The sequence below is a fragment of the Athene cunicularia genome, assembly GCF_003259725.1.
Source record: "Athene cunicularia isolate RWA chromosome 1 unlocalized genomic scaffold, athCun1 chr1_part1, whole genome shotgun sequence".
NCBI classification, from domain to species: Eukaryota; Metazoa; Chordata; class Aves; order Strigiformes; family Strigidae; genus Athene; species Athene cunicularia.
In genome coordinates, this window is record NW_020799091.1 from 21494309 (window position 1) to 21516233 (window position 21925).

Here is a 21925-nt window from a genome sequence, read left to right on the forward strand (position 1 = left end):
GGCTGAGGGAACTGGGGGTGTTTAGTCTGGAGAAGAGGAGGCTGAGGGGAGACCTCATCGCCCTCTACAGCTCCCTGAAAGGAGGGTGCAGAGAGCTGGGGATGAGTCTCTTTAGCCTAGTAGAAAGCGACAGGACAAGAAGAAATGGCCTCAAGTTGCGCCAGGGAAGGCTTAGACTAGATATTAGGAGCATTTCTTTCCAGAAGGGGTTGTTAGGCGTTGGAATGGGCTGCCCAGGGAGGTGGTGGAGTCCCCATCCCTGTGGGTGTTTGTAGGTTGGACTGACATAGCGCTGAGGGATCTGGTGTAGTTGGGAACTGTCAGTGTTAGGTCAGTGGTTGGACTGGATGATATTTATGGTCTTTTCCAACCTAGACAGTTCTGTGATTTCTCACTCTTTCTTGTTTCTCCTCTTTCCTTCCATACTTTTCCTGGGTGAGCTTGTCACAAGCACATTCAGCTAAGCCTCCCTGAATAGCAATACATCACCCTTATCCCATCAAAATATGGCTTAGGGACAAGGTGTCAAATAGCAGAGTCCTTTAAAAATAATAATCTCTCTAAATATGTTAAAACCTGACTATGTTTAATCTGTGCTTCCCCTGCAGCTTGTGTACCTAAATTTGACTTGAGAGTGTTGACTTACTCTAAAGATACTGCAGAGGAAGAGGAACAGAATGTGGAGTTTTTGTTTAAGTTTTTGTATCCTCTTCCCCTTTTGAAAGTAGGTGTATTATTTCATTTCACTCCTGACACAGACCAGCTTACCTGTGAGCTAATGCCAGGAAACTTGGACAGGATCATAATCAGAAGAGTAGAATGTTTAATCTTGAGCACTGTGTTTGAAAAAGATTTCATGGTGTATGCCCTTGTTACCTACTCTAATTCTAATGAGTTTTTTACTTGTTTTTTTAAAGGTTTCCACCCTGGGACTGTCTTCTAGGGCAAGCTATCACCAATGGAAGTAAACTTTGTTTTTCCAGCATTCTGGGTAAGCTTGTCTTCTGTATTGTTAATGTCTGATTTCATCTTTTAAATGTATTTGCCACCAAAAAACTCTTATGCAAGTTGTCTTTGATTTTTATTAGAGCTAGTCTGTGCAGTGAAAAGAAAACTCCCTCCAACAATTGTATAACCAATAGAGATAAAGGTGACTTCAAAGCACACCACTCTTTTGCTGGGGGGAATTATCAAACAGAAATAGCCTTTTGTTTTCCTAATGTTTTTGATTTCTGTCTGGTAGGTATAGTATATACTGAAAATATGAATATATAAACCAAAGTACTATATAAAAGTACTTTGGTTTTACAAAGTACTAAACTAAATCCAGTTACTTTTTGAGATAATATGACAGTATTTGAAGAAAGTCCTTCATGTTTGGGAATGCATAACGTTGCTGACATGATGACCATGACTGCGGTGGTTTGACCTTGGCTAAATGCCAGGTACTCACCAAGTCGCTCTATCACTTCCCCCCCTTCCCCTTGTTTTCTCAACAGGGCAAAGCGGGGAAAGAGAATAAGATAGACCAAGCCTTGTGGGTAAAACAAAAGCAGTTTTAATAGAAGCAAAGCGAAGCAAAGGTCCGTGCACGGAAGCAAAAAACCCCAGATTTATTCTCTCCTTCCCATGAAGAGGCAATGTGGGGCCTTCTCAGGAGCAGGGCTCCCATACATGTGGTGGTTGCCTGGGAGGACCAAGGGTGACCCCACCCCTTCCTCCTTTCTCCCAGCTTTATACTGAGCAGGTGTTATATGGTCTGGAATATCCCTCTGGTCAGTTCGGGTCAGCTGTCCTGGTTGTGTCCCCTCCCAAGATCTTGCCCACTCTGTCCCAGTGGGGGGAAAAAAATGTCAGAAAGAGCCTTGGTGCTGTGTAAGCATCACGCAGCAGCAGCCACAACACCAGGGTGCTGTCAACACCCTGCTGGCTCCCAGCATAAAACACAGCACCGTGGGGGCTGCTATAGCGGAAAACCAATTCCAGCTCAGCCAGACGCAATACAATGACATAGATCCTGGTGAGGTTGTGTTTAGTGGCATGAGGTAGTGTTCATTTGTGAGCAATAATTATGCCTGCTGAAGCCTCTGGGAGGTCAACAAAGCCTCTGGGAGGCCAACAATGGCCAGGTCATGATGGGACAAAGTGTCCTTCTGTGGTCTTATACTGTCCCTGGTTTTATAATAGGCTCACAGTTTATTTCCCTCGTACATCACTAGGGTGTGACAGCCTGGTATGTACTGGTGGCTGAGCAACCATGGGGAGGAACAAGAACTGTCCACATAGCCCAGCATATGCCTCCCTGAGTATGCATCTCCTGGAGCTGGGTCTGATCCTGTCCCTCAAGTGATAAAACACAGCCTGGATGGAGAAGTTCTGACAGCAACCTGGAATAAGCATCGCTCTTTCCTTTGGGGAGACTTGGACCTGGTCTGACCTGGAGTCAGAAAGGCCTGCCAAGAGCAGACAGCACTGGGAGAGGGTCAGGATCCCAGCAAAGCCTGGGGAGGGCATCGATCTAGCATGCAGCACTGTACATAAGGACACACACAAGGGGTGATGTTTCTCTGGTAATCGGACTGAGGGCAGAAAGCAGATGGAAGTAAAGAGAAATCAAACCCAGGTCATTGGCAAGGACATTCCCACCATCCCAGTTCTCCAGTGTAGGAAATCCTGTATCATGTCTGTCTCCCTCTCCAGTCCTGGCTGCAGAGCTAATAGTGACTGGCAGGGCTCAGAAAGGTGAAGCAGACATCATCATGGCATGATCCCTGAATTTCAAGGGACTCTTCATACATGCAGATGCCCTTGGGAAGATAGTGCTCTGTGATAGAAACTGGATGGTCACAGGAGCTTGGGGATGAATATCCCATCCCTTGTCCGAGTCAAAAGCTGTTTGGCAACAATTATGCTCAGTCACAGATTATGTGGTTTTGGCTGTGAAATGGGCGATTGAACTGGTGAGTTACTGTCTTCTGGGTGGCACATGCATCTAGCAGCAGTCAGGTGACTGAACATTAATGAGGGAAATTGTGTGTTTATGGGCTTACAGGTGACATGTGATGCTCCAGCATGCTTTTTTGCCCAATGTGAAGGAAGGGAAGGCGTAGTGCAATGCACATCTTCTGTTTGAGGACGTTTGCAGGACACTGCGCTGAGTGATGCGAAGGATGTACAAAAATGCCTTTTATGCATTTCCCATATACAAATGAGTTCAGTTATAACTGTTTCTGCCTTCTTATTAATGAGGTTGTAAGTCTTTTAACTCAATCAGTGAGCCTAAAGCTGTATGACTCTTGTGGGTGAGAAGAGTTGCTGTTTGGATCCTCACAAAAAGCATTTCTGAGTACAGCTCTCCCGCTGCCTCTAACTGGATAAGGTCAAAGGCTGGACCCTGGATTTGCAAGTTAGTTACAGAGCTGGAAGGGCACAAGCTGCAGTAAGAAATACAGATTAATCCTGCTGAGTATTCTTAATTTTCTATATATGCCTGTGGATTTCACGGTTTGGTTGAGGACTCTCTAGTGCTTGGATGATGGTTATGAAAAGCACTATATCAATATAAAAAAAGAGATTTGTACAATGTTTTAGTATTCTGTAATTGCATCTAAATGAGAAAATTTTAAAAAGAAATAATTTCTTAGTAGTTTTCTCCAAGATGTCACATTAAAGCATTTCCTTCTGTAAGGTATATTGATTTACCAGTAACAGGTATTGAGTACTTGTTTCACTAACATGTCCTCTTCCTTTTTAAACTGACATGGCAATGGTATTCAAAGTAAAGCCTGTGAGAAGCAGCTTGAAGTTTTTGATTCCTTATGGCTAGAAGGATTGGAAATCAAAGGCCACCAGCTGGAAAAGAGCTCTGGGAATCTTTGAAATGAAATTGCTCTGTGATGAGTGTCAGAAATGTTCAGCTTCTGAAAGGGAAAATTGTGCCAGAAGTAGATGTCAAATAGAGCAAGAAATATAGGAGACTACTTTGCAATTTGAGCGCTTGCTGCAAACGTGGGAGAATAAAGCTTCCTGGTCCATTCCAGAGTTGTCTACAAGAATGGCATTTTCAAACCCCTGTGTTTTGTTTCAAGTAGACAGCACCAAGTAACATGGGTTTGGTGGAGATAATGTGACTTTCACTTCTCTTGTATTGGTCTCAGAGCACTGTGTGGGAAGATGATGGGTATATGAGAAAATAACCCTGTTTGAGAGGTTTGTGTGAAGTTAGTGTGTTAGTCACAGCTGTACCTGATGGCAGGGTTTCTGAAAAAACATGGGAATACTGTTCTAATAGCATTACTTTAAAAAAACATTTCATAAGGAATAGGTCAGTGGTCTACATAGGACATTGTGGATCAAGAGTCTGATACCATACCTTCATATTTATGCAGACAGCTAGTGAGATGCTTCAAAGAGGGATAGATTTTTGCTGTTTTCAGAAATTCAGGGAAGTGACTTAATAGTATTTTAAGTCATCCAGTAGTTTAACATTGGGTTACAGTTGAAATCCCATAGAAATACTCAAGACACTTTATACTGTATCAGATGGATTAAGCATGATTCACTTATTGCATTAAATTCCAGAGGGATTAATAATGTCTGGGTCATTGTTTTGTAGGCCTATAAATTTAAAAACCAGAGGGGACCGCATGAATAGCTATTCTTACTGCCTGCTCAGTTCATGTCAGAAATTCAGGATATATCAATAGTAGTCCTTTAATTTTTCTTTATTTAGCATATCTTCCTGAAAGAGACCAAGATCTTGATTTAAAGGGTACCAGTAGTAATGAATCTACCATGTTGTAGGTAATTGTTTCAGTAAATAATGAGCCTTGCCTTTTGAGACAGTCTATAGTTCTTTTCAGCTTCCAAATGTTGTACCTCATTTTTTTTCCCTATTGAGTTGACAAGGAATCTGTTATCTGGATGCTGATTCTCCATTTCCTTATCTGTTTAGTTAGCCACTTTTGAAATTCATTTACTATAAGCAGTGTTGATGCACTATGGTGAATCTTTTAGTTCAGGTTTTTCTGTACAGTGTGACTTTAAATCACTGCATAGTGTGAAATTAGGACTAGAAATATGCCCTGTCAGCACACTACCATTATCAGATGATGATGTAACTGCATACAAATGATCAGATTTACATGACCAGGCCTATTTTCCATACAGCTGTGTTGATTGGTGTTAATTATGCTACTGTCTTTCAATGCCTTATTGATTATGTCCCATGATGACCTTTCTCTGCTGTTGCTTACTACTGTTGTCAGTCTAACTGTTCAATAGGTGCTTAGGTTATCCCACTTAACCGTTTTAAATATTGCTTTGATATTAACTCTTTCCAGTCACCAGGAACTTCTGGTGTTCCTATGTCTGTTAAAAGCAGACGTTGAAACAAAAGTTGGTTTATCTGCCCGCTACTCTTGAAATGCAGAGTTTTAACAGAGAGGTTATTTCATGGAATCGTAGAATGGTCTGGGTTGAAAGGGACCTTAGTTCCAACCTTCTACTAGACCAGGTTGCTCAAAGCCCCATCCAACCTGGCCATGAACACTTCCAGGGAGGGGGCATCTACAACTTCTCTGGGCAACCTGTTTGTGTCTCACCACCCTTTCAAGAAAGAAAGTCTTCTCTATATCTAAATCTACCCTCTTTCAATTTAAAACCATTACCCTTTGTCCTATCGCTACACTCCTTGATAAAGAGTCCCTCCCCATCTTTCCTGTAGGACCCCTTTAAGTACTGAAAGGCTGCTAAAAGGTCTCCCTGGAGTCTTCTCTTCTCCATGCTGAACAACCCCGACTCTCTCAGCCTGTCCTCATAGGGGAGGTGCTCCAGCCCTCTGACCATCTTTGTGGCCTCCTCTGGACCTGCTCCAACAAGTCCATGTCCCCCTTATGTTGGGGGCCCCAGAGCTGCACACAGCGCTGCAGGTGGAAACTCACCAGGTGGGGTCTGGAGTAGCGGGGGAGAATCACCTACCTCAACCTGCTAACCGCAATTCTCTTGATGTAGCCCAGGATATGGTTGACTTTCTGGATTGCAAGCACGCATTGCTGGCTCATAGTCAGTTTTCTATCCACCAATACCCCCAAGTCCTCCTCCACAGGTCTGCTTGCAGTCCACTCATTGCCCAACCTGTATGTGTGCTTGGGACTGCCCCAACCCATGTGCAGAACCTTGCACTTGGTCTTGTTGAACTTTGTGAGGTTTGTACTGGCCCACTTCTTGAGCCTGTCAAGGTCCCTCTGGGTGATGTCCCTTCTCTCCAGTGTGTTGAGTACACCACACAGCTTGGTGTCATTGGCAAACTTGCTGACCATGCACTCAATGCACTGTCCATGTTGCCAACAAAAATGTTAAACAGTACTGGTCTCAACACCAACCCCTGAGGAACACCACTTGTCACTGCTCTCCACTTGGACATCGAGCCATTGATTGCAGCTCTTCAAGTGTGACCATCCAGTCAATTCCTTATCCACTGAGTGGTCCATCCGTCAAACCCATACCTCTCCAATTTAGAGGCAAGGATATCATGTGGGACAGTGTCATCTATTTAAAGCTCTCTCCAGCTACTGATGGCATGGGAGGTATGTCATTATCTCTAGAAGATGTGCATCTTGCATCTTTTTGAATACAGAGTAGAAGTAGTTGTCAAATACATCTGTCTTTTTCTGAAATGTCTGATATTTTTTTTCTGAAGTGACCATTTATTGAAGTCATTGTTTGGCATTCACTTATTCTTGTTCCATTTAGGGAGGAGCTCCTATTGTCATAAACCTTACCATAGCTTTTTAATGTTTATTGGTTTTTTTTCTTCCATCATTTGCTTGCATTTCTGCAATGTTAATTTGTATTCATTGCTATCAGTGTCTTTTTTCCCCATCTGTTATGTGCTGTGAGTTTGTTTTACAGGTTTCTCTGTGGCTGCTGTCACTCTCTTTAGCCAGGATTCTTCAACCAGAAAAGCTTCTTTTCATGGCTGTAGCACAATGATTTTTTTTTTTGGCATGTAATAAAGCATCTTTTAGCAGATCCTTTTTTATATTTTTGTGTGTGACTACTTCCCTCTCCTTAGTTTTGTTCATGATTGTTTCAAGGTTTGAGAAATTGTCTTTCTAAAATATCCAAACAAGAAAATTAGATATTGGTTAAGATTACACATTTTTTTTTCCAATTGCAAAGGAAACTAGAGCGTTGCCTATTGGCTGTAGTGAATCATAATTTTCTGGTTAAATTGTTCACCTGTATCCAGCAGGAGTCCAATATAGTATCAGCTAGAGTTGACTTCACTACTCTTTTTTATTAAGCCATGATTAGAACTTGCAGACTTCCTCAAAGTCTTAGTAGTAAAGTGGTTCTTCCAGAACAGATTCTCTGCTAGAACAAAATCCAGTGTGACAGTATTTTTCATAACTTCAAGAATATATGCTTGAGGAGCGCCTCATTCTGTTCTCTTACCTCATTTGATGGATTTTTAGCAGACCTCAGCCTCTGTCTTAGCATGTCATTTGTCAGTATTCTCAATTCTGCTTTTCTCTTTGCAGATACAATGTCCATGGCTTTATCTTCTGACCACCCTGTTTCACTTGAATAAGTACAGTACTTTATAGTGTTGATTTTTATCATGTGTATATGTCTGTTACCTTCTTAACATTTAATAAAATTGAGCTTCCTTTTGAAAAAAGCAATTCTAATTTCTATTGAAAGTGAGCCCAGTCATTGCTGTTGTAAGCAAGCTTTCAGGGGAACAAATTGTTTGCCTTTTTTAAAAAAAGCTATTCAAATAGCAGTATGGTGAAAGCACTGCTTTTTATTTCTAGCTCTGCAATACACAAATCACAAGTTTTTTGACAATTTGTGTTGACATGGGAAGGATCTTCTTTCTCGGTCAGACCTCTACAGTTGATAGCTGCCAGTCCATATGGCCTCTTACAAGCCTAAGGCTGCTCCTAGGCTGCTGTGCAGACAAGGTGAACCATGAGATGGAGTTCATGCTGCAGTTGTCTTTGGGGCTGGCTCTGGGTAGCAGCTGAGGCAGAGGGAAAGGACAGTAGCTGAGGACAAAAGCTGATATACTTTCTCTTCTCTCAAGCTTTGTGAAAGTCTTAAAGTACAGTCTTAAATGACTTACAGAGATAACCAGGTACATTTTTATTAGTGAAAATAGCATGCACCTAGAAATTAACTTCTCACTATTTGAAGCGAGCAACTTGTTAATGCATGGTCTTGCTCTGTCAGCAGAATTGACTTGCACATCTAGCAGAGGTGAAGCTTTGTGAGGAGCTGTATGGGCAGAAGATGGTTAGCACGTGGCAGTTGCATCCAAATGCCTGAGAAAGATTCACATCCTCCATTATTATACTGTGTTTAGCACAAAAGTATTTTGGCAGCTATCTTGAGTAGAGAAACTGCAGAATGGTTTGCTGGGTGTATTCAGGTATGGAAGTCTTACTCAGCATTGGTGAGGCCACATCCTGAATACTGTGGTCAGTTTTGGTCCTCTCACTACAAGACATTGAGGTGCTGGAGCATGTCCAAAGGAAGACAATGAAGCTGGTGAAGGTTCTATAACACAAGTCTTATGAGGAGCAACTGAGGGAACAGGGTTGTTTAACCTGAAGAAAAGGAGGCTGAGGGGAGACCTTATTGCTCTCTGCAATTATCTGAAAGGAGGCTGTAGTGAGGTGGGTGTTGATCTCTTCTCCCAAGTAACAAGAGATAGGACAAGAGGAAAAGGCCTCAAGTTGCACCAGGGTGGATTTAGATTGGATATGGAAAATTTCTCCACTGAAAGGGCTGTCAAGCATTGGAACATGGTGCCCATGGAAGTGGTTGAGTCACCATCCCTGGAGGTATTTAAAAGACTTGTAGGTCTGATACTTAGGGACATGGTTTAGTGGTGGACTTGGCAGTTTACAGTTGGACTTGATGATTTTAAGGGTCTTTTCCAGCCTAAATGATTCTATGACTCTTAAGTTACTGTTTTCCCATTCATAACAGCACACCACTACTGAACTATTTCTAAGGAGTAGCATCAGGAATCAGCTTGTAAATGCTCTGGGACAAGAACACTGTTTTCATTCGGTGTTGTGTAGCTTAGTATGAGGGATGCTACTCCAATTGTCCTTTCAGTACAAAGGATTAGTCAAATAAAATGAAGGATAAAAACAAGGACTAAGAAATGATCCATCTGCAATGACAGTAGCAACAACTTCATAAACTCCTGGTTTAGCCTGCTTTTAAATAGTTACTAGCGAAGAATCTTGTGATATGTTAATTATATTATTCATACTGTTTTTCTGAATTTCAAAACAAAGTGTGACCTTGATTTCAAAGTAAAAGTGCATGAAGGCGTGCTGTGCTTATTTTTCATAATTAATCATGTATAAGCCAATTTCATGGCAAAACAGCTAAGTGAGATGTCAGATTATTTGTTTGTAAATACTTTGCTTGAAGATGTTAGTGCAATTTGTGTCTTAGCTTTATCGAAATCCAGTATTTCTTTCAGTTTCACTGTGGGATGAAAGCATAGCATGCAATACATACTGCAGTTGTGGTATATCCATTTAGACCCTAACAGGAATAAACATTTTGTTTGTGTGCAACAGAATTTGTGTACATTGTGATGTGTGTGTGTGTGTGTGCTAAAACATACAAAAAACTTTTCTTCTTTCTGTAGTGGCATAGGGGAGTGCTACTTGTCCCCAGCATCCCTATCAGTCACATGTGTGCAGCTCAGCTTGCATGAGACACTAACTTGAGCATCAGCAGTTTCAGGGCTGCAGTGAAGCAAGTATCAAAAGACTTATTCAAAGGTGGCTGCTGCTCAAACCAAGAAATGCTGGTAACCTCTCCTCTGAATGTCCTGAGCCTGCTTTGGAGGTCAAAGCCAGTACTCTTCAGAGATGATCTGGAAGATGGGCTTTTTCTCCCTTCAGAAGAGAAGATAAGCTTATAGAACTATGTTTGAATGTCCAAAGGAGAGTACAGGCATTGATGATGGCTCTGGTTTGGCACTGCAATTAAGTGTGTGGTGAGGTAGGTTAGGCTTGGGGCCAGTGCAACCTTCCATCCTCACCCCAGGGGGAAATGCCATGGCGAGTCCTACCCTTCCCTGCCATGGGGCTGTTTCCAGGGTGGGTGGATGGAGACACAGGGCCCTTGACCTGGTGCCCACACGGTCAGGCTTTGCTGCGCCTGCGCAGGCAGCACAAGGGTCTGGGGATGTTGTGGAGCGAGCTCTGAGGTACAGGAGAGCCTCCAGCATTGGGAGTGGGTTTGTACATCCAGTGGGGCTCAGGCTCCCACTCAGCCAGGGCTTCTTTTACAGGAACCTCTGTCAGGACGATCAGAAAGCCACACTGAAACTAAATGGGTAGATTATATATATATATATATATATATGGGTAATTTTGCATAGCAAAGTTAAAAATTGATGAAGTGTGTATTAAAGTGCTTTTTAAATAGGATTTACTGTATTTGACTGTAAAGTGTCACAGGACAGCATTATTTTATAGATCACATCAGTTGTCTCTCTACCTCTATCTAACAAGTCTTAGCATTTAGTATGTGTTACATATGCAGTATAATAGATTTTGGCGCTACACTGCATTTAGTGCATAAACTAGTATTTTGAGTCTTATAGCCCTTCCTCCTAAGCTGCTAAGTGGTGGAGGATATAGCTGAGATGAAAGAAAACAATTTAAACTTTCTCAGTGAACCAGTTTTGGGAAGTTTTTCTCAAATGCAGAGTTTTACACTGAAGCAGTGTGATTAAAAGCCTATGGGGGAATCAAGCATGGGGATGGTTTTAAGGAAGATCAAGGGACTGAATGCAATTTTTTCTTCAAATGATAATTAAAGAAACAGCATCCTCATTAGCATAATACACTAAATGATAAAAAGAATTGGACAGATGCCTAATCTTGAAATGCTTCTTAATTTACAAGTACACATTTTAAAAAGAAAGGAATTGAGGTCTGTTCTTTATGCTGCCTGCCTGAATCATCAAAACTGCTGCTTATATAACTTACTGTCTCAAAGAGAAAAAAAAATACACAAAAAAAGTAGTTATGTACTTCAGGACACCATCCATACAATGTCTGTTGCACATGTATAGATACTAAAGCAATCCTCAATACTTCAGGTCTTCTGAGATTGCATGCCTACCAGTCAAAATTACACATTTGAGTGGATATTCTCAACTGGGGCCATATGCGGCTCTAAAGGAGTACAAAGGCATCTACACAAAAATGAAACACTTATTTTCTGTTGATTTTTGACTAATTATCTAGAAACTCTGAGTTTCTTGTGATCATATGCTGAGCCAGAGAAATATATTTGAGAGTTGCATCAAGTTTAGTTTGACTAGAATTTCTGAATTTTTGCTAAGAGCAAAAGTGCTTTCTGGATTTAATGAAACTGAGAATTAAATGTGGCAAGGAGAAGTAGGTGGCATTCACACTGATGCCTCCATGACTTACCTATGTTTTGTTCTTGCGCAATGTAAGCTGCAATGGTGCAGTTTCTCTGTTTCACTTTAAATATCATCCTAGTTCTGTTCTTCTAACATCACATCTGTAGGCTCCCAAAGAGTTTTGAAGTGAACCAAAATCTTGTGAAATCTCAGAATTAGGTTTCCTCCTGCAAATGTGGGGAGGCTCATTAGACTGTGTCTACAGTGTGGAATGGGAATCGAGTACATGTCAGGGAGTGACTCGCTTGCAGTGCTTCGAGCACCCTGTTCTATGCTGAGAGTTGTTCCGCACTACCCAGCGCTCAGCCTGGGGTCTCTTCTGGGACCCATACAGCACCCTGTACAACATAATTATTACTCTGTATGCATTTTTTCCATTCAAAGCTTGTGGAATATGGTGAGAACCAGAGTACTTTTTATAGTGAGAAACTGAGGGTATGTGCTGTGGGTACACAGGGTCAGCAAGAAGACATGCTGGGTGTGCTAAAACTTGCTGGGCTAGTGATGGGAAACTGTTGGTGGGTGTGTGGGAACCAGACCTAATTTAGTCTTGTCCATGCTGCTACCAACAGTGGTTCCTGGTGTGAATGGTCTCCCAGCCCATGCTGGGGTATTGCCAGACTGTTTAAAAAAGACTCACCTTAATTAAATGACAGTCATTTCTTTGTCTAGTAGTGCTAGAGTGTGCACCTCTGGAAGACTGGAGTGGGAATTACACTTTTAATAAGGTTAAGTGTATTGAGGAGAAAATGTTTTTTTAGGAGTGAAAATGATTTCGCAGTGGGAACTCACTTTTGATTTATTCCACTTACAGTCCCAATGCAAGGTAAAAGCTGGCTGCAAACAGATATCAGATTTTTCTAGCTGGAAGTAAACCTCATCTGCTCAAATCCTAAAGCTTCTCTTCAGATGGTGAGGTAGTAACCACCACTCTGTGAAGAGGTTGTGGCAGCCAGAGAGCTGAGAGGTAAGCTGAAGTAGGCATTCTCTACCAGAGCAGTATCCCGCCTCTTTGAATCTTACACATTTTGATAAGTACAAATCCCAACTAATATTAGATAATGAAAAGTCTCCACCTGATGAGTAAATTGACAAGGACGCTCCAGAAAGTCAGAAGACCTTTCAGTCCTCTGCTAGGTAATACTGCTCAGAAGATGGTATGTCAGATAACTTGTTCAGTTTCCATCTTAACCTCTGAAGTAATCTGGAGTCAAAGATCCGCCTGTTTGATTTTTCTAGTGTCTTAACACATCGAGCTGAACCTGATCCCTTTATATCCTGCTGATCTTTCATATATGCTGAAGTAGTAACTGTGGAGCTGGAGAGTTCTGATAGATAAAAGGCAGCACTATTGATCTTGCTGATACAAGTTCAAAGCCCTCTGTGGAAATGCGTATGATAGTTCTGGAGAATTAATAATTTGAGTGGTACGTGCCAGGATGTGCATTCTTCAATGCAGTGCTGTATCTCATTCAGATTTGTACCACAAGTGAGTTACTAAGACATTAGCATCCTTACTGCAAGCTGGTCCGGATGCTGGTAGCACTTCAGCTATTAAAAATCCAGCATTGCAGTCTGTAGGGCTCTGCAGACTTTCTTGGTGTTTTCTCTGCATGCATCCCCATTCTCTGCTTACTGTACCTGTGTCTGATTAGTTGGGCATGTGGTACAGGATGGAGGGTGATCCTTCCTCATCCAGTTCAAGGATTTGGGGATCCACTGGGGTCTTTTACTGGCACTGCATCTGAGTTTCTTTTTTAGATGAGAAAGAGGAGGACAGGGCATCATGGAGGTGTGTGACTCCACGGGGGTTAGCATGTAGTGGGAGTGCGCTTCTGGGCCTGGGGATTCAGTTCTTCCCAAAATTGCACATTTTCATCTAGTCTGTGTTCACGGAAAACTTGCTATGGCTTGTGCATACCATAAGGATCAGGTTTGAAAGTCTTCCTCACTTTCTGTTTTTCTAGTAGATGTTAATGATATCTGTTGCAGTCCTACTATTTTTTCTTGTGGGTGTCCTGATATTTCATTATTTTTTTAATGCTGGATTTGCATACATGTTATTTATACATATGTGTATAAAATTTTTCTAATCCCTGCAGCCTGAGGGGCAAATGCTAGAAAAAGGAATGCAACTGCCCTCAAAGGCTGAACTAACAATTGATAGATAATGGTGGTGTCATTTATTTTTAATGATGGGGGTTTGGAGGAATAACTCATAATTTCTTAACTGCAGGTTTTTTCAGTGTTAAATTTGTTCTACTCATATTTGTTTTAATGACTCTTACAGGTAAATAATGTAGGCTCAGTTATTTTTCCTGCTCTAAGTAAACAGGGTTATAGTCTGGCATTTATAATTTTCTAGCATTCACGTAATTTCTGTCAGATCTCATTTGTTCACATTTGAGCTGCCGTTACAGGTTTGTCTGTATTCCTATGTTGGGCACCATCACTACAGTAGCTACAAAGTTTCCCAGTAACATCAGCAAAGATCCTCCCTTTCCTTTCTTAAGGGAAGGGTTTTATTTTTTTCCTGCAATGTCTTCGTTCTTATTAATCACTGAAGGATTTGTATTAACTTTGACCTTCTGAAAAAGAAAAATTTGCCAAAACTTTATTGTAAGCTTTTTGTCCACCCTAATATTACTCTGGGTATGAACAGATGTCAAATACAAAGGCGCCTCTGATGGAGAGATTCAGGAGCTTCTTGCTTAAGTGAATTTAACTCTTAAGGAAGGAAGGGGAGGTCTTCGCTGACATAATAAACTATTCAAAAATAAATGTAGGAAGCTTGGAGCATGTCATCCATTTTCTGATTTGCAAGAACATTCTTCTTCTGTCTGCTCCTGGTGCTACTTAAAATTGGTTCCTGTAAATTTCAGGGTCTTATTAATTTGACTTATATTAAAATGCTGTTTCTATGGAGTCAAAAGTATGCTTTGCATGCTAGCTCCATAAAAAGTAGAAGAAAAGTAAATAATTGTTCCACTTCTGGGTATGAGAAAATATCAAGAATATACCAAACCCCTTTCTTTAAAAGGAAGGAAAAAATACAACCTTTTTCCTAAATCCACCTGATATTTGTTAGATATTTGTCACTTAAAGATTTTCTGAATGGAGGAAGCCTGAGTATAGGTGTATAGCTGGCTTTAGAATATATAGTTTTCTCAGTTTTCACTTACAAGGGTACTATAAATAGTTCATGTATTTAGGGATCTATGTTACTTCTAGAGTAGAACAGAATATATGACATTGTGAACCTGCCACAGTTTTTAAAGAAACCTACATGATTCTATTTTTGCTGTGAATACATGTTCTGCTCTTACCAAATTTCAAAGATGACTTTGCTAAAATTTCCTGGGCAATTGGCTTGGCATCTGCTAATTTAATTCCCATGTATTACTGTAACAGGATATCAATTAGAACTCTGGGGACTACTGATATGCTATTCAGTGAAGATGAAACTTTGAAGGGTATGAAAGGGATTGTTTTGCTCATACTTCAAGTGGTGATGGAGAGGTAGAAGAAAGTTTGGTGGAGTAGATGAATGAGCTTAAGCTCTCTTCCCATACCAAACTTAACCACAGAAGAATTTCTCAAAATCATTCTCCTCTGTCCTGTGTCATATAAATGACTGAGAATAAGCTTTCTGTGAAAATAAGATGTTGACTGTCACCACCTTCTGCACCCCAAAAGTCAGCAACTAGGTTTTTCTTCCGTAAGTCTCTCTCCTGGACTCCCTCAATTTGCCTATTCCCCCACCTCCTCCTATAAATTCCTGGCCTGACACTCTTTACCCTTCTCAGTTATTTTACTGCCAGTAAAAATCTTCTGTATCTGTTGTTTGTTTTCTTTTATTCCACACCTTCCTTCACCTGGGCGAAATGGAACGCTATTGTGAGGGTTAAGAAATGTCATGTTGCCAAAAGGCTCAACTCCTAACTAGAAGAGAACAGGACACAGACTATAATGGGCCATGCATAGTTTCATACTGAGATGCTTTGAAATCAATGTTTTAGTTCAAGTAGGAAGAAATTTTGGTGTTGCTCAACTGGCTTGAAATTGTGTTGGGTGGTATCATAGCCATGCAGGTCTGGATACAGGCAAGAGGGAGAGGGAAAGCTTGTCTATTAATAAAGAAAGAAAAAAGGAAGAAGGAAACAGTTTTCAGAAAAATTACTCTGTTAGTTTTTTACCAGTATTGATGGGTCTGTTCAAACTTTGCCATACCTGCCACATTTTCTTTCTCCACTTTTTCAGCTTTTTTGCTTGAAAATATCAAATGTTCTTGTATTTACACTCCTGCTGTTGACACTGCACTTCACATGAAAAACATTTTATTTGGAAACATGCTGATGCTTTTGCCCAGACATAGCTTATAAATCCATCCTCTATTCCCATCCCTGAGTGAGGGTTTTTCTTTTAATTCCTGACTGGGACTGACCTGGTATTACCACCTTTCACAGTTGCAGTTACCACTGCTAGGTCAGTTCTTTCCAAGACTACCTGCCTGATCTCCTGCTGTGCCATTCTGCAGCTTAGCTCATCTCTGGTTCCTCTCTTTGAGTGGCTCATCAGTATTCCAGACTTGTAGCTAAAATAAGATATTTTCCTTTTCTCTTCACATTCTTCTGTGCAGAGGGCAAAGCTGACTACTTGCTGCCCACTCCCACAGCAGGGAGTTAGTTACCTGCACATCATCCTACTTCAAATCCTGTCACTTTTCTTGTAACATTCCTTAGATATTCAGTGCTCCACTTCTGATGCAACTGCTTCCCAGTCACAGCTGTGACACCACTCTCCCAGCTGGTTTTCCCTGCTGGACTACCTCCTGTGCCGACCTCTTCTGCCTCTCCTCCATGGGCAAGATGGTAGAAAGTACTTATCTTCAGCCCTGAACACCCTTCACATCTTCACCTGATCCTTGGCCAGTTTGATGCCTCGCTCAGACTTCAATGTGCCTCTCACAGCATGATTACATTTGTGTTACACTTCTTTTATCTCAAAAGATTGTCAACTAGTGAAGCTGGTTGGAGATGCTGGTAAAAATGGTTTTACTGTGTAATAAGTTTTGTGCTTGATCAGTAGTGATGGGTCAGTTCTAATCTTGTTTTCTCTAATTCTGCAGACAATCACTAGCAAGAAAGTTATAAACATTTCAATTTTCTGCCCTTTGACAAAGCCTTTCCTGGTAATAACTATTCTCTTTTCAGTTTAAGTGAACTCTATGGACTGACTTCAGCATTTTGGACTATGATGATTAAGTATATCACAACAGAATATTGGTCATTAATAAGCAAAAAATCTACCTGGGGCTTGAACTTTGAATGTTATACCTGAGTTATATAGCATTCAGTTCTGGACACCTAATTTATTGGGGCAGGGTCTTTTATTTGACACTTTGAAATGACATACCATTAATATATTTAATATACCATTTAATGTGAGCTGGCTGAAGAGGGGTTTTAAAATGTAAAATAATGATGCATAATGACATTCATTCCTGAGAAGTGGGGCTTGTCAAGAGGCTCATTTGCCTCACTAACCATTTGGAAGAATCTGACCACATGTCTGGTTCTGCCAGGGTTTGCTGGCTCTTGCTATCTATCTTCCATGTTTAGAGTTGGTTGTTGGACATCCTGCAACAACTAGCCTTTTCCTTTAAATCCTCTGAAAGTTTTTGTCATGGGTGTCATGTCTCCATCAGATCATCCTGTCTTCATCAGTGAGAATAGAAATGCTTTTCAGGTTTTACAGTCACTTCTTCAGAGACATTTCTTTCTTGTCTTTTTTTTTTTTTTCTTTTGCCCTTTTTTTTTTTTTTTTTTTGACTTCAGAAGGCAGTGTGAATTGATTGGGAAACCAGTTTTCACATATTTACAAGTTCCATTAAAATTTAATTTCAGTGGGTTTGAGACTATTGGCTCTTTATTGGTTTATTGTAATTGAGAACACAATCTGTGCCCTCAGGACTATAAAAATCTCAATGTAGTATTTCATAATACACCAAATTTTATTTCGTTTTTCTAAATGTTGTTAAAGGAGTTTGGATTTTGCCTTAAATTGCTGGCTTATAGCACTGTGAACTGCACTGAAATAAAGGGTGCTGGTACTGTAACAATTCAGCTGGTTTATGCCATGTTCTTGGAGTAGAGGTTTTTTAGCTGCTGGAATTACAAAAAATGCCATTGCCACTTGAACCAAGGGGAGAATTAATTGCACTAATTCTGGAAAAAAATGCACCTGTAAATCATTGGCAGGACAATGTCTTGAAGAATATACTGCAGTACATAGTGGAATTGATACTCCTGGAGTCTGGTCTATTAGGTGTAAAGGTTTGTCAGAGCTGGAGCTTCCCTTTGCAGAATGTGTGGCTGTTTACACATGATTTGAGGACATTACAAGGAGCATCCATTTCTGAGTGCCTCTTGAAGTGCAAGGGAGCACTGGAGTCATCCTGCTGAACGGACATGTCACCTTTATTGCAGGAAAGTGACTATACCTCTATGAAAGGACAGAGCAAGGCTTCTCTTTGCCTTTAATTGCCTAAAACTGTGAATAGCTGCCCTTCACTAGAGTAGGTGGTTGGTCTCATTCCTAGTACAAAATGTTGGGCCCTGCTGATTATTCTGCAAGGCCTCTGTCCAGCCACATTTCATTTATCCAACCATATGGTCAATAATGGAACAGCGTATCTTTCTTTTGTAAGAGCAATTAAGTGTATGCACTTCCTCAAAATAAGGTGGAAGAGTTTATGCAATCTTATGTTGTTGCTGTAATAAAAGAATGTTCTCTATGAAATATCTTTAGAGGTCAGAAGAGATCTGTCTTTCTGCTGAGAAGTCGGCTTCCCACAGATCTAGTGAAACTCTACCGTCGCTGCAGCTTATTAACTTTTATACTCTTAAGAGTTCATGTTGAGAGCTCTCTTCTGAGAGACCATAGAAAATTGCTTGGGACATGGAAAAGAGTGAATATAAAACTTCTCTGGTTACATGCAATATGTAATCCTCCTATTCTATATCAGTGATAAGCAGAGCCTTGATCTATGTATACTATGGTCCTTTTAATAGTCAGGATATTCTATTAGCATAGTGACTAATGCCTCCCCCCCAACTACATGAATGCTTCTTATTTACACAGCTTCAACTCTTTATTCTCATTTCTAACTGATCATTTAGCAGGCTGGCTGCTGGCATGGCCAGGCTCTGCAGATTGTAGGAGCGTGTGCTGAATGACACACATTGTTACAGAATCTGAATCATCGAGGTTGGAAAGGACCCTGGAGATCATCTAGTCCAACCATTTGCCTAGCACAGTTCCTACCTACAGCATACCCTTAAGCTCCAAATCGACCCGACTCTTGAACACCTCCAGGGATGGGGACTCCACCACCTCCCTGGGCAGCCCATTCCAACGCCCAACAACCCCTTCTGGAAAGAAACACTTCCTAATATCTAGTCTGAACTTTCCCTGGTGCAACTTGAGGCCCTTCCCTCTCGTCCTGTCGCTTTCTACTAGGCTAAAGAGACTCATCCCCAGCTCTCTGCACCCTCCTTTCAGGTAGCTGTAGAGGGCGATGAGGTCTCCCCTCAGCCTCCTCTTCTTCAGACTAAACACCCCCAGTTCCCTCAGCCGCTCCCCGTACGACCTGTGCTCCAGACCCTGCACCAGCTCCGTTGCCCTTCTCTGGACACGCTCGAGTCATTCAATGTCCTTTTTGTAGTGAGGGGCCCAAAACTGAACACAGGAATCGAGGGGCGGCCTCACCAGTGCCGAGTACAGGGGTCAGATCCCTTCCCTGTCCCTGCTGGCCACGCTATTGCTGACACAAGCCAGGATGCCATTGGCCTTCTTGGCCCCCTGGGCACACTGCTGGCTCCTGTTCAGCCAGCTGTCAATCAACCCCCCCAGGTCCCTCTCTGACTGGCAGCTCTCCAGCCACTCCTCCCCAAGCCTGTAGCGCTGCTGGGGGTTGTTGTGGCCCAAGGGCAGCCCCCGGCATTTGGCCTTATTGAAACTCCTCCAGCTGGCCTCAGCCCATGGCTCCAGCCTGTCCAGGTCTCTCTGCAGAGCCTCCCTGCCCTCGAGCAGATCAACACTCCCACCCAACTGGGTGTCACCTGCAAACTGACTGAGGGTGCACTCGATCCCCTCGTCTAGATCATCAATAAAGATGTTAAACAGGAGTGGCCCCAAAACCAAGCCCTGGGGGACACCACTCATGACCGGCCGCCAACCAGATTTAACTCTCTTTACCACAACTCTCTGGGCCTGGTCGTCCAGCTAGTTTTTTTACCCAGCGAAGTGTGCGATTGTCCAAGCCTCGAGCAGCCATTTTTGCCAGGAGAATGCTTTGGGAAACGGTGTCAAAAGCCTTGCTAAAGTCAAGGTAAATTATACCCACAGCCTTTCCCTCATCCAATAAGCAGGTCGCTCTGTCATAGAAGGAGATCAGGTTTGTCAGGCAGGACCTGCCTTTCATAAACCCATGCTGACTGGGCCTGAGCATCTGGTTGTCCCTCATGTGTTGCATGATGGTGTTTAGGATGAGCCGCTCCATCAGCTTCCTGGGTACCAAAGTCAAGCTGACAGGACTGTAATTTCTCGTATCATCCTTCCAACCCTTCTTATATATGGGCGTCACATTGGCCAATTTCCAGTCTGTCGGGACCTCCCCGGTCAGCCAGGACTGCTGGTAAATGATGGAAAGTGGCCTGGCAAGCACCCCAGCCAGCTCCTTCAGCACCCTCAGCTCTATCCCATCTGGTCCCATAGACTTGTGTATGTCTGTGTGATGCAGCAGGTCACTGACTGTCTCCTGGATTGCAGGGGGGTCGTTCTCCCAGTCCCTGTCTTCTGGCTGTGGAGGCTGGATTTCATCAATACAACTAGTCTTGTTATTAAAGTCTGAGTCAAAGAAGGCATTAAGCACCTCAGCCTTCTCCTCGTCACTTGTTACCATATTTCCTCCTGCATCTAGCAGGGGATGGAGATTCTCCCTGGACTTTCTTTTGCTACTGACATAGAAACTTTTCTTGTTATCCTTGATTGCAGAGACTAAATTAATTTCCAGTTGGGCTTTAGCCCTTCTGATTTCCACCCTGCATAGCCTCACAGCTTCTTTGTAATCACTGTGTGTGGCTAGCCCCTTCTTCCAAAGGCTGTAAAATCTCCTTTTCTCCCTGAATTGCAGCCAAAGCTCCCTGTTCAGCCAGGGTGGTCTTCTCTGGCGTCGGCTTCTCTTACAGCACCTGGGGACTGCCTGCTCCTGAGCCATTAACACTTCCTTCTTAAAGAGCACCCAGCCTTCTTGGACCCCTGTACCCTTCAGGAGAGTCTCCCAGGGGATGCTTTCAAGCAGGTGCCTAAACAAGACAAAGTCATCCCTTCTGAAGTCCAGGATGTCAGTCCTGCTTCTCTCTCTCCTGACCTCTCTAAGAATAGAGAACTCTGTTATTTCATGATCTCTGTGCCCTAGTCGGCCTCCAACCTCCACATCATCCACCAGCCCTTCTCTGTTCACAAAGAGGAGATCCAGCAGGGCACCTTCTCTGGTCGGTTTACTCACAGTTGGTTTACTTACAGTTGCATCAGGAAGTTATCTCCCGCACATTCTAGGAATCTCCGGGACTGGTCTCATTCTGCCATGTTGTATAATTTATTACACGGGCTCTGGCCCTGGCTGCTGGGGGTTGTGTAGAAATAACATTAACAATACCTGCCTCACTAAGGCTGAAAAACACAGAACTGAACCACTTGCACTGGTTGACTATTAAGCGTCAGAGTGTCTTTGGGCATGATGTTAAGCCACAGTAAGTGTAGTGAATAAAATGAAATCTATTAGCAAAGTTGCAGGTCTATCATAGCTAATTTAACCTAATTGTGCAAGAGAATCCTTGGCAGCTTCAACTATGTCTTAGGATGATACTTATCACTTGTTTTCATACATAATTTAATGAAACAATCAGTACAGTATGACCACAAGCATGGATTAATGTCATACTGTAGGTCATACTGTACTGATTATTTGATTAAGTGGAAATATAGAAGGGAAGTCATGAAATTGAGGTTAGAGAAAAGAGACTAAGGAGAATAATAAGGCGAGAAGATTGGAAGGAGACTAAGGGATGGGCAGGCAGACATAAAACTTGGAGGGGTGAGAAGGAAGTAAAATCCAGGAACCCAACAAAAGCTTTCAAAGAGGAAGGTGAAATGATCTGCAGTGTGTTAGAAACAGATATTGCTCAACACAGTCTTTATCTCAGTGGTGTATGCTGGATAATCAGAAAAGGAGAGCTGGAAGGCATCTTGAGACATCATCTTTTATGCTTCTCTTCCCCAGGGCAGGATCATGTGCACGCTTTACAATGTTGTTGACCCATTTTCATGTGCACTGGAGAGAATGCATGGCACTTATTAATTGCATGGGCACTCTTTTAGACTAGC

General features: G+C 42.1%; 1 protein-coding gene across 2 annotated transcripts in view; it reads left to right on the forward strand.

The window, feature by feature from the left end:
• Positions 1-21925, forward strand: part of MTUS2 (microtubule associated scaffold protein 2) — a 307627-nt gene that overhangs the window by 2300 nt on the left and 283402 nt on the right. For both annotated transcript variants that reach the window (XM_026860631.1, XM_026860647.1), the window contains exon 2: positions 918-991. The gene's annotated coding sequence lies outside the window, so the exon portion shown is untranslated. The remainder of the gene's footprint in view (positions 1-917; positions 992-21925) is intronic.